This window comes from Alosa pseudoharengus, unplaced genomic scaffold (assembly GCF_046254945.1).
Source record: "Alosa pseudoharengus isolate Yale_2024_CS ecotype anadromous, Long Island Sound unplaced genomic scaffold, YU_APseudo_1.1 YU_APseudo_1.1_scf_12, whole genome shotgun sequence".
Classification (NCBI taxonomy): Eukaryota; Metazoa; Chordata; class Actinopteri; order Clupeiformes; family Clupeidae; genus Alosa; species Alosa pseudoharengus.
The window spans coordinates 29989229-30006537 of record NW_027468587.1 but is presented as its reverse complement, the minus strand read 5'-3'; the positions used below and the strand labels follow the sequence as shown (position 1 = coordinate 30006537).

Here is a 17309-nt window from a genome sequence, read left to right as displayed (position 1 = left end):
GTTGACATCAAAACAAACACATTTTATGGAAGGAGGAGAGATAAGTCAAATAGTGTCTTCTTATTAAGCATTCATTATGATGGCAATATATGGTCTTGTTAATGAAAATGTCAGGAATCATATGATTCATTTTGAAAGAAGTTAAGTTATTTACATTTTGAAATAATAGTGACTTTATGGATGTCCATTATAATATTTTGATTTTTTGGGAAATTTAAGAGATCATTTGTATAGGATGAATGAGGGGGGGTCAGATTTGGAGCTCTCAGGTGATGAGTGAGTGAAACAGAGATGAGGACTATGAACCTGTGCCTAAGGAAGAGTAAGACTAAAAAATGAATTATTGCAGATGAAAGAAAAACATGAAAATGAAATGAACAATCCAGAAAAAAGAAATACAACTGTCCAAAAAGGCAAATAAAGTAGTCTAGAAGGATAAATAACATTTTCCTTTATATTTGGTTAAGTTTACCCTTAATTTAATACCACTAAAAGCATAATTTGTCCATTTTTGTCTATTTTCATGGCTACCTTTTCATAGTAAAACGGTTCTTTTGTCCACCACAGGGGACATGCTATAAAATTTAAAATAAAAATACATTTAAAAAAATAAAAATTGTAAGATGTTTTTTTAATCCTAAATAGAAAGGAAATCACACAAAAAAAAGAAATTGTTGGACACTTTTTTTTCTTGGTTCCCAGGAGGATATCACATGACAAAAAAATAAAATAAATTCAGCATAGTGATTAGGCCTACAATATTTTGGAATTGAAAAAAAACAAACAAATATGGGGTATTTTTGGATGTGGTTGACAGGAAGTGGATAACAGGCACATTAGGCTAGACTTGCATCTGTGTTCATTCTGCGGGTTCATATGAGGACACATCCTGTTCTATATGAGCATTCTCCAGGTCATTATATGAAATAATTATTTACATTTCTCACAACATTATCAACATTATCCATACCATAAAGGTCCTGAATTTGATGGCAGAATATTAATTGATCCTCTCCTCTTTCCCTCCATTGTTCTTGAATTGAACGGGTGGGCCATGAAGATGCTTGCCAAAGTTTTCAAGAAGCTGCATACATAGCCTTAACTCTGGAAACAGCTGTGTCCTGTTGAGTCTAAATCCTCGTAGTCTTTGTCACGTAAGCCTGAAAGAGATTGCATTGTTTGCTTTTATGGAACTTTCACTTGTCTGTGCACTCTTTCTCTGCAAATTCATTCTGGCTGAGATGTCATGGTCTTAAAGAAAAAGGAGATTTGTTACATTTGTCAACTCTATGAATATGATAGTAAAGAGAAATTGGTCTAGTCAGAATACCACATCAAACAACAACTTGAATACATCCAACTTCTTTAAAGATTAAAATGCATGTTTTCTCATGCATGATTGTGCCTGTTTTCATCACCAATAAATCAATTTTAAAAATAAGTAACTAAAAAACCAGTGATGTAGTACTCGAGTCCGGTCTCGGACTCGAGACCGATTTCTGCTTTCTCGGACTCGACTCGGACTTGTTCCTTCAAAGACTCGGTCTTGACTCGGTCTCGGACCACAGTGGGAGGAGAAGGACTCGTAATTTCAGACCGAGTCCTCGAGACCAGCGCATTTTTTATGTTCATATAAAAAAACAAATGAAAATGAAATTTCACGGCGGCCACGTCTTTGCCCCTTGCGTTGGCCTTGGTGTCCCCTTCTTTCAATATTCTGCTTTGCGTCAGTTTAATAGCGATTTCTATTTAGCCTATAGCCTGTCAAAATAATCTTAGCATCACAGCGCAAACTAATTCAGTCTTACACAGTGGAGAAAATGACAGCGCATGCCAAGACAGAAAGTGCGTCCAAACTCACCCATTCTTCTCAGTTGAAATACTCGCAATCATTAAGCCTACTCATCAGACAGACACATGTATCACATCACATGAAAGAGTTTTTTCTCAGCTTTTAAACGATGTTAGCCGCTAATTGCTGTGGTGAACAGTTCGTGAGAAAAGTAAATAATATAATTAAATGTAATCATAACGTCTACATAAGGTGCTATACCCATCTCCTCTACCCATTCATGTCGGTGGAATACTTCACGAACCCTTAGTTCAACACATGACAAACCATATATCAGAATAAACAGCAGACCTTACCAGAAATAAAGCAGTCCCCTGTACAGTAAGCCGTTCCAGAGTATTCCGGTTAAATTAAAAATGTAATCTGCAGCAAGGTCTATATTCATGTCTCCAACTTTGGTCTTTCAAAATGTGTTTAAATCGTTCTTCATGATTTCATAACAGGCCAAATACATAATAAATGTTACAAATATTGCCTAGATATAGGTAAATATTAAAATCAGAGGATATACAGCTGAGTTTGTGAAAGGAGTTTTAATGATCAAAAAATGCTAAGCGTGCATCTAGGCTATTTGAGTTTCTTAAAGCTGAGCTGTGCTTAAATTGTTCAATACATGATTCCATAACAGGCCAAATATAAAATAAATATAAATATTTAATATAGCCTAGACATCTAAATATTAGATGATCAGATGAATTACAGTTCTATGTAATATGTCATGTTTCATGTTTTTGTAATGTTTCATACAGTGATGCAGGTCTACTGCTGTGAATAGGCTAAATACAACTTTGATTATTTTTATAGCCTACTACTGTATAGTTAACTTTGGCCTTGGTGCCCTGACATGTGGCCTTTGTGCCCCCCACCAAATATACCCAACTGAAGGCCAAGTGGCCTTGCCCCTAAAATGGTGAAATTCCAAGCCTGGGCCTAACTGTTCATTATTAATTGGGGTGATATTAAATCATGAATATTAAATCATGAATATGAAAACTGACATGTTTTTATGGTCTTGGTCTCGACTCGGTCTCGACTCCTAAAGGACTCGGTCTCGACTTGGACTTGCTTCCTCAAAGACTCGGTCTTGACTCGGACTCGACTGTATTTGAGAACCAACGGACTCGGTCTCGACTCGGTCTCGAACCTTCAAAGACTCGGTCTTGTCTCGGACTCGGCATAGGCGGTCTCGTCCCCATCACTATAAAAAACTACCCCTAACTCAAAGATAAAAATGACATAGGCCTAAGGGACAGTTCAATGTTTTTTTAATGTACTCCAAGCCAACTAATCTGATTTCAAACTAATATTGTAGGTCATATACCCCATGATGAGAGCTGTGGGTCTTTCATATTTTCCATGTTTGGTTACATTTGTTTCCGGAAGTTTATATTTCTTAATTTGGTAAAGATGTCAGCATATGCCTTGAATGGTGGAACAATGATGAACAGCTTATAGAACCGATCTTATCACACCCCACCCCACAGTGAGTCTCTCTCTCTCTTATCAGAAGACTTCATTTTTGTAAGTTGATTCATGCACAAAAGTAATTATCTGGACTATTAGTGTTTCTGCTGGCCGGTGTTGCTAGCGAAAGCTGTGCTCACTGGTGTCATGCACATCTGTTCCCTCTTCCCACTTCTTTATCACTCTCGTTCACAGCACTGAGGCAGTGGGAGTAATGCTTGGCACGCTGAACTTACTAGGAGTCACTGCAGCTGTGTGTTGCTGAGGAAGCTTGTGTGTGTCTCAGGGGAAAACTTTGGGGAGGAAAAAAAAATAATATGGATAATATCGAGATAACTGCATGTTTAAGACCATTCTTGACTTAGCCTATGTTTACTCACAAGCATTAAGCTACAGTCCATGCTGCTGGCACTCTCTTTAAGCACCCAATGGCACCCATTTCATGTGGGGCAGGGGGGTTCAGGATTCTCTGGATTGAGGGTTGGAGTTGTATGCGTATTTTGTCTTTCATAACCACCATTGGGAACAATGAAGGCAGTTATACATCTGTGTATCAAATCAGTGTTTTGGCTAGTTGCTGGGACAGCTAGGCTTTAAATGCATAATTATGACCGCCACGCAGCGAAGCGGCGGTCATATAGGTTTAGTCAGATTTATTTTTCTTTTTTTTCTTTTTTTTTTTTCTTTTTCGCATGTCCAAATTTCTGTCAATGATTCCCGGGACACTGAAAGACCGGGGTAGACAAAACTTGGTGGGCATGTAGCCCCATATGGATAGCATGGAACCATCGTTTTTCGTTTTGATCTGTAGCCCCCCCGCTGGACTGCACCCCCGAAAGGAGGGTAGGGCAGACACAGTTTTCTGTGAATATCTCGAGAACCGTAAGGTTTAGGAGGACCTTTTTTTTTTTTGTATGTTGATCTCAAGGGGCCATGTCAACCCATTCCATGTGCACACATGTGCATAAACAGATACACACGCACACACATACATTCACAGTAATCATACGTATGACACATTGTCACACAGTAGACATATGTACGCATACATGCACATGCACAAACACACATACGCAGGCAAACACACAAGCACGCACACACACACACACACACACACACACACACACACACACACACACACACACACACACACACACACACACATAAACATAAACGTGTACACGCACACATGCACACAATTCAAGAATTTCTCAGAATTATGAACAGGCAAGATGGGGGTGGGGTTGTATAAAATAAATTTTACATGTGAAATCTATGAACTAATCATGTTTTGGTACTTGTTGTCTAGCAGATACCAGTGAGAATTGAGTGTGGCTAATGCAATTTAGTGAGACAGTTAGAATCATATAGGCCTTTCAGCGTGATTTATTTTTGTGGAAAAAATGTGCTGGACTGGGCGGCGGTCATATTTTGTACCGCTCTGCGGTACATCTAGTTCATAAACATGTTTTAGTAACAAACACCCTGAAATGTAATGTTATTTTGAGAATTGAATAGATTTTTAGTGAAGATACCTAATATAATATGTTTGACCAGACAGTGATAGAACCATCTAAATGAGCTCAGCCGTTAATCTTATAAACATAGCTGCACACACACGAAAGGGGCAGGCACACCACAGTACCACACACAGAGAGATGCATTTGATGAAAATCCAGCATGGAATCCAAGTATCTGACTTATTACGGACTGCGGCTTCCAGTAATATCTCACTGAAGAAAGTCTTAAATATTTCGAGGAATTTCAGGTCAAAGATGATGATGTCTTCGTCATCACTTACCCAAAGTCAGGTTGGTTAATTGACAAATGTGCTGTTCGTTAATAGTGTCGTCTGCATGAGAACCTACCCAACGAACCTCAGAACGATGTTTTGTTCCTTGCTAGAGTTGAGTTTCATGATGCGTGGTGGTTTCAATGTTTCAGTTGGTGCTACTGCGGATTTTGATAGGTTCCCTTGGTAAAAGAAAATCCACCAGACATTTAAATCAATTGATTAGGCCTATGCTGTTTACATCTTAATATATTTGCGTTTTCACAGAATGTTTTCGCCTAAATGACATTTCGTTTTCTGTCCAAAGTCTAGACTTTATAGCCGACTTTCTCTGTTATCAGATTACAAGGCTGTCAATCAAACCACGCGCAGTATTCCACGTCCTTGACTCCTGCATGGAAAACTGATTTGTAAACAGTAAGGGGAAGCAAACAATGGCACTACCAAATGCAGACGCCTGTTTAAAAAGCAGCATTCTAAGGCATTTCATTGAATGTTCCTTGCCGTCAATAGCCCAATTTTCAAGAATAAAATGTTGTAGCCTATCCTACAGAACACTAGAGGGGTCATTGCAAGATATTTTTTGGTATATATCCAGAAAACGTGCGCTCATTTTACTAAATTGTGTGCACAATTTACTAAATCGTGCGCACATTTTACTAAATTGTGCACTCATTTTACAAAATTGTACTCTCAATTTAGTAAATCGTGCTCACGATTTAGTAAAATGTGCACATGATTTAGTAAATTGTGCGCACGTTTTACTAAAATAGTCAAACGTGCGCATTTTACATTTTACTAAATTGTGTTCTCATTTTAATTGTTGTAAATTGAGAGCACAATTTAGTAGCCTAAAACTTGCGCACAATTTACTAAATCGTGTGCCCGTTTTGAGAGCACAATTTAGTAAAATGAGTGCACAATTTAGTAAAATGTGTGCACGATTTAGTAAAATGAGCATACATTGTCTCGATACACAAAAATATCTTGCAATGACACCTCCTGTGCTCCGTATATTTGAGCATTGCAGCTAGTATTTCCTCTGACAACCGACTTGCTTCGGACAAACTGCATCAAAGCTAAACGTAGCCTACAAAAGTAAAGCAGACATGCGACACACACACACACACACACACAACTTACAGTAGGCCTAAAATCGACAATTTGCACCATGAAAATAAACATGGAGCAGACTGTGGTGGACATTAGTGTGCTGAATTATGTTAAGACAACCGAACAATGCAGTGGCAAACGGTGCAAACAACTATGGCTCTCAGCTGAAAGATAATTGGGCCCATAATTAAACTAAATCTAAATTTTAGTCAGTTCGTTTCTGAGTCAGTACTCTGGCACTGAGGTTTGTTCCTCCTTATGAAATTACTTTGAGTGATTCCACAAATTTAGAAAAAGATTTACACACAAGGAGAGCAAATTCTGTGACATTTGAGGATGTGTTGTTGTAAAGAATATATTGGATGTGGTCTATGTGCTGGCTTAGATGGATAAATTGCTAACCAAGTCTGTCAAGGATTTTTTGCCCATTCATCCATGAAGAGTATTTGTGAGGTCATGCGCTGATTTGGGACGAGAGCCTAGCTTGCGATCTCTGTTAATCCCAAAGATGTTCGATGGGGTGTTGAGGTCAGAGCTCTGTGCAGGCAAGTCAAGTTCTTCCACTCCAAACTCACCCAATCACGTTGTTATGGACCATAACTGACCTTTGTGCACCCTATGACTGTTACCATGCTTGCAATACAGAGCTCTTCGGAACGACCCATTCTTTCATAAATGTTTGTGAATGCAGACTGCATGACCTGTGGTTTTATGTATTCCAATACTTTTGCCCATAGTATATCTTAAACATTTCACATCAAAACAACTTCACACTCAACACACTGGACTCACAGGGTGAAGTTGATTGGATGAACAGTTCTGTGTAGAACACAAAGACAGAGATGCCCTGCTTTACAGATCAGAATTCGGGCCTTTTCAGCGTCTTGGACTCAATCATATACCAGGTATCAATCAATTATCAATATAGGGGAGAATGGGATTCAGCCCATGTTTCATGACTGTAAGTCATGTGCATTGACCTGAGCATGTGTGAGATGAATATGATGGGTATGTGCAGTTGATAATTAACGGGTATTTAACAGACACTTCCACAGTAATTTCCAGGAAGAACATCTATATATCTTTGTGACCTATATTGATATTTAATGAGGCAAAACAATCTAGCCTATTGCAAAATTTGGGCAGTCAGTGGCACAAACGCCCACTAACAACAGTGTTAGGCTCTAAAACGTTGGTTTTATCTGAAAACGATGTGAAGATATAGCAAAGATTTTTTTTTTTGCCACCAATAGTTACTAATTTAAAAAATCTTAACAGAGCAACTAAAATAAGATAGATAGATAGATAGATAGATAGATAGATAGATAGATAGATAGATAGATAGATACAGCGGAGAAAATAAGTATTGAACACGTCAACATTTTTTTCAGTAAGTATACTTCCAGAGAGGCTATTCGCATTACATTTTCTACAGACATTAGTATTAACTTAGGTAATCCACACATATTAAAAAATCCAAACATTAATGTCCCTAAGTAGAGTTATGAGTAAAAATGTGTAATGGCACAGGGAAAAAGTATTGAACACACTAAGAAAAAACTGTACACAAAGGCAAGGAATGGCAAGGAACGAGCTGGAATCTATATATAGTTAGAGAGTAATTATCTCTCCTATCTGTGCAAATTAATGTAAGCTGGGTTAGTACATATTGATGAGCTATAAAAAGGTTTTTCGTTACCAAGTTGTTACACAAGAAACATGTCATGATGGGTAAAAGCAAAGAGCTCTTCCAAGACCTTTGCAACATTATTGTTGCAAAACATATCAATGGAACTGGTTACAGATGCATTTCAAAACTTCAGAATCATCCAGTAAGCAGTATTGGAGCCATTATCTGCAAGTGGAAGGAACATCACTGCATCATCAATCGGCCATGCACAGGATCTCCTCACAAGATTTCTGACCAGGAAGTCAGAAGGATAGTCAGAAGTGTAGCCTAAGAGCCAAGGACCACTCCAGAAAGACTGGGAGGCAGCAGGTTCAATTGTTACAGATAATCATAGGTAATGCACTCCACCGCCATGGCCTCTATGCATGCTCACCCCACATGACTTTATTACTGAAGAAAAACATGTCGAAGCTCATTGAAAGTTTGCTACACAACATTTGGACAAGCCTATGAAATACTAAGAGAATGTATTCTGGTCAGGTGAGAGCAAAATTTAACTCTTTGGATGTCATACTACACACCATATTTGGAGGAGAAATGGCACTGTGCATCACCCTAAAAATACCATACCAACAGTGAAGTTTGGAGGTGGAGGCATCATGGTGTGGGCTGTTTCTCATCTCATGGTACTGGCAGACTTCATACAGTTGAAGAAATGATGAATGGAGCCATTTTTTCTGGGAGAATCTTGACATCCACCAGAACAATGAGGATGAGACATGGCTAGACCTTCCAGCAGGACAATGATCCAAAGCATTCAGCAAAGGAAACTCTCAATTGGTTTCAGAGAAAGGAAATTCAGGCCCTGACTTAAATCCAATTGAACAGTTTTGGAAGTTACCTAAAGATCAGGATTTACAAGTGGGACCCCTGGAATCTTCAATATTAAAAGACTATCTGTTTAAAAGAATGGGCCAAAATCACACCTGAATACTGCGACTGATTAGTTTAGTCATAGAGGAAATGCCTTGAAGCTCTCATTACAAATAAAGGGTTTTCCACAAAGTATTTAAGAAATTTCAGTAGGCGTGTTCAATACTTTTTTCCTGTGGCATTCCACTTTTTTACTCATAACTCTACTTATGAACATTAATGTTTGGATTTTTTTATATGTGTGAATTACCTAAGTTAATACTAATGTCTGGTAAAATTTTCATACAAATAGCTTCACTAGAAGTATACTTACTCAAAAAAATGTTGACGTGTTCAATATTTATTTTCCCCGCTGTAGATAGATAGATACAATACATACACTCACTCACTCACTCCCTCCCTCCCTCAGGGAAATTCAACATGAGTCAATCAACCATCATTCAATCTACTGACCCTCCCAGTATATCATGATAAAACACTTGTTTTCACAACTTTATGTATGAAAGCCCAGTTAATGTGAAATAATTGCATTCTGTACGAAAATGGACAGATACAGTAAGTGTGTTAAAGTACCACAATATAAAGTTGTTTGATTACTGATTGGCTCTCTGCAAATTACAACAAATAGTGACACTAAGTCAATCAATCAATCAATCAATGAAAGTATTATTTATAGTGCAAAATCACCTTGTAGCATGGTCTCAATATGCTGTACAAATAATAAAAAAAGAAAATGCATTAATCAAAACATGAAATAGCATCTCTTTGATGAATGAGAATGAAACTGTCCTAAGGGGAATTATAACGTTCAGACTCTATGATGCCAGTTGTGAAGTTGAAAACATGGCCTCTTTACTGGCGTGTAGAACTATTTGATTATGAATGACTTGAACATTATTATTGACATTTGAGCCAAAGCATTGCTCATGCTCTTCTTGAGATTTACTGTCTGATTTTTTTTTTGTCAGGCACCACATGGATGCAGGAGATCCTGCCTTTGATCCTCAACGGAGGAGACTTCACTCCAGTGCAGACCATCCCAAACTGGGACAGAGTTCCCTGGCTGGAGGAGACGCGTGCTGCTCTAGTCATGGATACAATTGCTCCTCCAAGAGTGATGGTGTCACACATGCCTTACAACCTCATGCCTCCCTCTTTCTACTTGTCCAAAGCCAAGGTAATGACCTCAGACCGATCCAAGATACTCAAAACAACATGGCTCATCAGATTATGAAGAAGAGGATTGCATGAATCAAGACAATGTAAACTGCAAAGAATGATATCACTGTTCTCTGCCATTTTTCAGTTAACTGTTATCCATTGCTAGTGTTCAGTAAACATGTTACATGAAAAATGTATATTGGCCATACAGCTTCTGATTTGTTTGTTTTTTTGCCCATCCCTGCATGTAAACATTCTGATGTTTCAAGAGTCTCACTTCCTACTCTGAACTTATAGTCTGACTTTTAGTCGGTGCAAATAGATATCATAATACCACAACACACTATATTTCTGAATAAACTTAATGAAAAATCTATATTTTGAAAATTTCAGGTAATATATGTCACCCGCAACCCAAAAGATGTGTTGGTATCATCATTCTTTTTCCACCAAATGGCCAGTTGCCTTGATGATCCTGGAACATTTGAAGAGTTTCTAGAAACATTTCTTGCAGGGAAAGGTGAGATGTGTATACACTGAAGATATGGTTATAGAGAAAAAAATAAATGGTTCAATGGCTGAAAATGACTCAACATGTCCTGCTTGTCCTGTTGAAGTAATGTTTGGAAAGTGGACAACGCATGTTAGGAGCTGGAGACACACTGATTTGGGAGACAGAATTTTATGTCACTTATGAAGAGATGGTTGAAGTAGGACATTTACAAAAGTTTACATTTAGTGGTGTATTCATTAGTATGTAGTGCATTGATCTGTATTTGTGTCTATTGTAATCATATCATGCTATAATCTTTTATGTGTTCCTCTGCAGGACCTAAAAGGAGTCGTTAGACGCTTTGCTGATTTCCTTGGTCAAAAGATGAGTGAGGAGACCCTGGAGCAGGTGGTCAGTCATTGCACTTTCAACACTATGAAGACCAATGCTATGTCCAACTACTCACTGGTACCACAAGAGGTTATGGACAGTGATAAGTCACCTTGCCTTCGTAAAGGCATAATGTCAGACAGAAGATACCCAAAATGATAAACAGACAAAATAATATAATGACACAATATACAGACAAATCATGACCACATGATGTGATTACATGTTTTCGTTTTTAGTCTCAACAGTATTTATTCAATTGCTTTTATGTTACTTTTTTCCCCTCACACACCTACAGGCATCTCAGGGGACTGGAAAAATCATTTCAGTCCTGAGCATGAAAAGAAATTCACAGCTGTCATTAAAGAGGAGATGAAGGGAAGTAACATTCAGTTTCCCTGGGATGACGACCAAATAGCTGTATGACAAAATCTTAAGGACACTCTTTTTAAAATACTGCATGATGTGTATTCTGTATATTGCGATATGTATGTTAATGTTACTGGGTTATGCATGAAAAAAGGGTGAACATTTATTGGCACCTCTGAAAGTTGAGTAAAAACTAGATGTACCACATAGCGGTACAAAATGTGACCGCCGCTCAGTCCTGTACATCCTCTCTGCGAAAATACATGACGCTTGTCAATTTGTCTCCATCTCCTATTCCATCCCTTATTATGACCGCCGCGCAGCGAAGCCAGATTTTTTTTTTTTTTTTTTTTTTTTCTTCTTTTTCGCATGTCCAAATTTCCGTCAATGATTCCCGGGACACTGAAAGACCGGGGTAGACGAAACTTGGTGGGCATGTAACCCCATATGGATAGCATGGAACCATCGTTTTTCGTTTTGGTCTGTAGCCCCCCCGCTGGACTGCACCCCCCGAAAGGAGGGTAGGGCAGACACAGTTTTCTGTGAATATCTCGAGAACCGTAAGGTTTAGGAGGACCATTTTTTTTTTGTATGTTGATCTCAAGGGGCCATGTCAACCCATTCCATAAGCACTCATTTCATGTATAGCGCCACTTAGTTAAACACAAAAAAGTAAAAATGAGGTGTTGTAATCGCAGGTATCTGTGACCTAACATAGTCAAAACTGCATGAAATTGGAAGTGTAGGATCATTATGACACCCTCTGAATGCACGCCAAGTTTCGTGGAATTCCGTTCATGGGGGGCCACACAATAAATTAATTTAAGTTACTATACACCAACTGGCCTGTAGGTGGCCGGAGACAGTTTTCTGTGAATATCTCGAGAACCGTAGGGCCTAGGAGGTCCACCTTTTTTTTGTATGTTGATCTCAAGGGGCCATGTCAACCCATCCCATTACCACTTATTTCATGTATTTTCATCACAATATCTCTGGCTGACATGGTCAAAACTGAACGAAATTGAAAGTGTAGGATCATTATGACACCCTCCGAATGCATGCCAAGTTTTGTGTACTTTCGTTCATGGGGGGCCTTACAATAAAACAATTTATGTGTACATTTAGTGACGTACACCAACAAGGATTCCCGGGACACTGAAAGACCGGGGTACACAAAACTTGGTGGGCATGTACCCCCACATGGATAGCATGGAACTGTCATTTTTCGTTTTGATCTGTAGCCCCCCCGCTGGACTGGACCCCCCGAAAGGAGGGTAGGCCAGACACAGTTCTCTGTGAATATCTTGAGAACTGTAGGACCTAGGATGACCATTTTTTCCGTATATTTGCCTCCAGGGGTCATGTTAACCCAGTTCATGTGCACACATGTGCACAAACAGACACACACACACACACACACATTCACAGTAATCATACGTATGACCAGGGCCGGCCCGAGGCATAAGCGAACTAAGCGGCTGCTTGGGGCCTCCTGGCCACCAGGGGGCCCCCAATCGAGTTTCTTTTTTTTTTTTTTACATAATAAATAACGTAAACAAGTGACATCAATGAATGAATAAATGAAACAATTATCATTCAAATCAAGAAAATTATGATTTCATGATTAATATGCCTGCCTACTGCTACTGTGTCTGCCAGCCTTTGAGTCACGCGCATAAAGTAGACACCTTGGGTGCATATACAATTCGTGCAGACACTGCATCAAGTTCAACAATCGGAAGAGACGGTAATGTTCAGACAAGTCACAAAAAAGGACGTATCCCTCTGGTGCCGAAAACAGAACGAAGAAAATGACAGAGGAGGAGAAAAACGAGCAAGATACAGGTATGTTTTGCATGATTATTTACAGTATGTTTTGTGCTTGAGGTAGCTAGCTAGCTGTCATGATCTAATATAAGCCATCACCAGAGCTAAATCTCCGCCATCAACAGAGAAATGTCTCCCATTAATATATATTTATCTAGATGTATTTCAGATGTCAAGGATATTGGGATTGTTTTGGATGTTCAATCAAGCATGTACCCTAGCTCTAGGTAGGCTTATTATGTCGTAAATTAAAGTTAGCTAGCTGACTGAAGTGGACATGTAGCACTACAGTAGCTACATGAAAACGTAGCTGAAGGCAAATTTACCACAGAGGGATTGTTTCTGATTTCGCACCTGAAAGTGTTGATAGTTTATTACTGCTCTATAATATGTGACATAGTGGTAAGTCTGATAGCAACAACAGACTAAGCCCAGGCTCCCAGTCCCAACCCAACCCACTGACTAGCGCGACTCTGGGCATCGGTAACGTTCCAGCTTCATAGGCAAAGATGGAACAGTACGTCCGCTCTGCTCTAAGATCTTTGGAGAGAGATGGTAGTGTTTGAGAAAATATACCATGTTGGGTGGGGAGATTTCTGTGATGAAAATAAATTTACATTTGATTAAGATAGTGGCAAGTGATGTAGCGGTGCTACCCTAATATTTAGGCTGCAGTAGATCACCATGTTAAGCGTTCACCATACTGCAATTAAGTATACTCTTTTGAGTATGCCTCATTTGCCAATAGAATATGAATTGTTACATGTGGAATTGCTTGTTATTTGAGTGTAAGTAATGATAGCAAAATAAACTCATTCTGCTCGATCAACTATGCACTTATGCAATATTTTTTTTTTTCAGAGACACTGTTGAAGTCCTTTGGAGCACATCTCTACCTCTACCTAACTCTACCTACCAGAAGGTGAGGTTTTCTTGATGGCAAATGGTTACATAGCCTGTTAATATGACACGACACATTTAACATCGTTTTATTTATTTATGTATTTATTTAATCATTGCAGATTTGTCCACTGCAGAGTTGCAGATGCCTAAAAACCAGGAACGAAGTAGGAATAATTATCTATTTTTTGGGACATTTTATTTTTGATTATTAATGTTTGTCTATTTTGTTTTTATTTTGTAGTTGAAAATTGCTCATTTAATGCACATTTGCGGATTTGTTCAGCAAATCTGTTGAAAAACAAGTCATTAAACTGATGTACTTGTTTACAACAAATACAAATGCTGTTGTATTTTGTTATTTGTCAATTCAACTTCAGTAAACCACCCTTAGTGCTTCACTTTGAATATGAATGTTTCAAAAAAATCTGTGATTTTAGTACCTTCTAAGATTAAAAGGTGACAGGGTTGGTGTAAATAACTATATTAATACATTGGTTTACCAAGCACATGGGGCCAGAAGTCTAGATTGGAGCCCCAAAACATTTTTGGCATGTGAGCAAGGATGGATTACTGAATGAGCCTACCGAGCCCAAGAGGTCAAGGGACCCTGAACCCCAAGTAGTTGTGTGAATTCACTACCAATAAGTCAAAAAGCAAAAGGCTATGAATCTGAACAAATTTAGGTACTGCCCTTCTCCAGCTGACCATCCCAAAAATGCACCAGAATACAGGAAATCACATCTAACCCCCCCCCCCCCCCACACACACACACACACACCCCCGATTGTACCCACATTTGCACAAAGAGGGTAGGGGGAGAGGGTCCTTATGCATCTGTGTCCAGGGGGACAGTAGTTCATAATCAGTCGCTGTATTAATACATAACCTCACTGTATTAATTTATAATATGACATTATAGTGTGAAGTTGTCAATTATCACCAAGCACAGGTGACTGCGTTGTGGGAGGGGGCCCCCAAATCAAATTCTGCTTAGGGCCCCCAGAAGGCTTGGGCCGGCACTGCGTATGACACATACTCACACAGTAGACATATGTACGCTTCCATGCACAGGCACATACGCAGGCACACACACAAGCACGCACACACACACACACACACACACACACACACACACACACACACACACACACACACTCACACACACACACACCCACACACCCACACACATAACATAAACATAACACAAACAATCAAGAATTTCTCATAATTATGAACAGGCAAGATGGAGGTGGGGTTGTATAAAATGAATTTTACATGTGAAATCTATGAACTAATCATGTTTTGGTACTTGTTGTCTAGCAGATACCAGTGAGAATTGAGTGTGGATAATGCAATTTAGTGAGACAGTTAGAATCATATAGGCCTTTCAGCGTGATTTCTTTTTGTGGAAAAAATGTGCTGGACTGGGCGGCGGTCATATTTTGTACCGCTCTGCGGTACATCTAGTTCTTGAAACTTTTGTGTATGCTTGTATGTGCGTGCCTGTGTGTGTGTGTGTGTGTGTGTGTGTGTGTGTGTGTGTGTGTGTGTGTGTGAGGGGGGCGACGGATCAAAACGAAAAACAATGGTTATGTGTCATCCTTATGGGGCTACATGCCCACCAAGTTTCATGCAGATAAATAATCTGGAAAAAAAAAAATGCTTTGCGGTGGTCTTAATAATTCACATAAAACACATAAATCGCTTTGGATAAATTTGTCACGTCTTTTTGTGAAAAAGTTGTGTTTTTCTGAGACTAAGATGCCTAAAGATAATTTTGTATACCTATTTTACTCAACTTTACCTGGGGTGCCAATAAATATGGAGGGCGCTGGGGTGCCAATAAATATGGAGGGTGCTGTGCATATTGAACTAAATCTTTTTTATATCATCTCTTTTGTGAGATGTAAAACAGAGAATATAATCTATGTAAGATTTATATGTTTACATAATAGCCTACTGTCAGTCGATCTGTAATTTCACTAAAGCAGCTTGTACAACTCAATGTGATATGAAGCGTCATGCTGTTTCATAGGCCAAACATGACCACTTCTAACAACACATCACCACTGATATTGTGACAGTCTCAACTGGCTCATTGCAATCGCTCAACTGTGCTACCACATGAAAAGGCAATCAGTGACACAGTAATCCCAACTATTACTGACAAAGGATATTGCTTCCTTTTATTTGATTATTTATTTTTTATATTTCACCTTTTGTATTTGCCTTAAATGAAATGTTCTATTTGTTATGGATAGCTAGCTGTCCATTCTCTCCACAAAAATAAATAACGCTTGACCATGTGTCTCCATCTCCTACTCCATCCCCTACTCTTGCAACTTTTGTGTATGTAAATGAGTGTGTGCATAGTTTGTGTTTGTTTTTGTATATATGTATATGTGTGTTGCTAGTGAGTTGCAAATGCCTCTTTTTACTCAACTTTAGGGGTCCCAATACATTTGGAGGGTTCTGTAATTTAGGCTGAAAAGTTTGATTTAGCTTTTTGAGTTTAATTGCTAAAATAAAATGTATAGAGAAGAAGATCCATTTTGGTTGCTTATTATAATACAGCACTTTATTACATTTTCATCAAAAAACTCCCTAATTGTGTAAAAAACAACACAAAATATAAACAAAGTTTACAAATATTACAAAGTTCAGGAAGTTTATTAGAAAATATGGCAGATTATTACAAAATCCGGGAGTTATTAACTAGGCTACATGTAACAAACCTTCACTCAGGTAGCCTGTGTTATGGGATGCAGTTCTGATCTTCCTCTTGAAGGGTAGGCTATATGGAGGCAAAGCAAACAAGTTCAGAGAAGTTAAGTTGGGTTTATCCATAATTACTAAAGGGGAATTTATGTGAAAAAAGGGGCAGCATCAAAAGAATCCCTTGACAACTGTGGCTGACAACACGAGGATCTATTCTGTTTGGGATATTCTAACAGCCACTGTATGAGCATAGGAACCATTGTATGTGTAGCTTATCAGCAAATTCAGGACATAATATCTGTTAAGTCTGTTAAAAAGAAAAAAAAAAACCCTGAAGGCTATATGGTGGAAAAAAACTCACACCAATGAATTTACTCAAACACCACTCCAATAATGACTCAAAAACCTTGATTCAAGGACACACGCTGAGACGAGAGTAGTCGTTGACTGTAAATCTTTAATCACAATACTACAAAGTGACGATCTAAGCCAATGCAACACTGAGCAGTAGAGTGAATGTATATTCTCAATATTTAACCCAATTAGAGACATAGGCCATAGGCAGTACATAGACCTGTTTGGATATTTAGTCTACTACTGCCCTCAAAACAGCCGATGAGTTAAGTGGTCCTATGCATGGTTTTTGTGGCCTTACTTCCCGGCC

General features: G+C 38.7%; 1 pseudogene; it reads left to right on the top strand.

Annotated features, from left to right (window-relative positions):
* The first annotated feature begins 291 nt into the window (after positions 1-291).
* Positions 292-11499, top strand: LOC143119662 (sulfotransferase 2B1-like; annotated as a pseudogene).
* The last annotated feature ends 5810 nt before the right edge of the window (positions 11500-17309 follow it).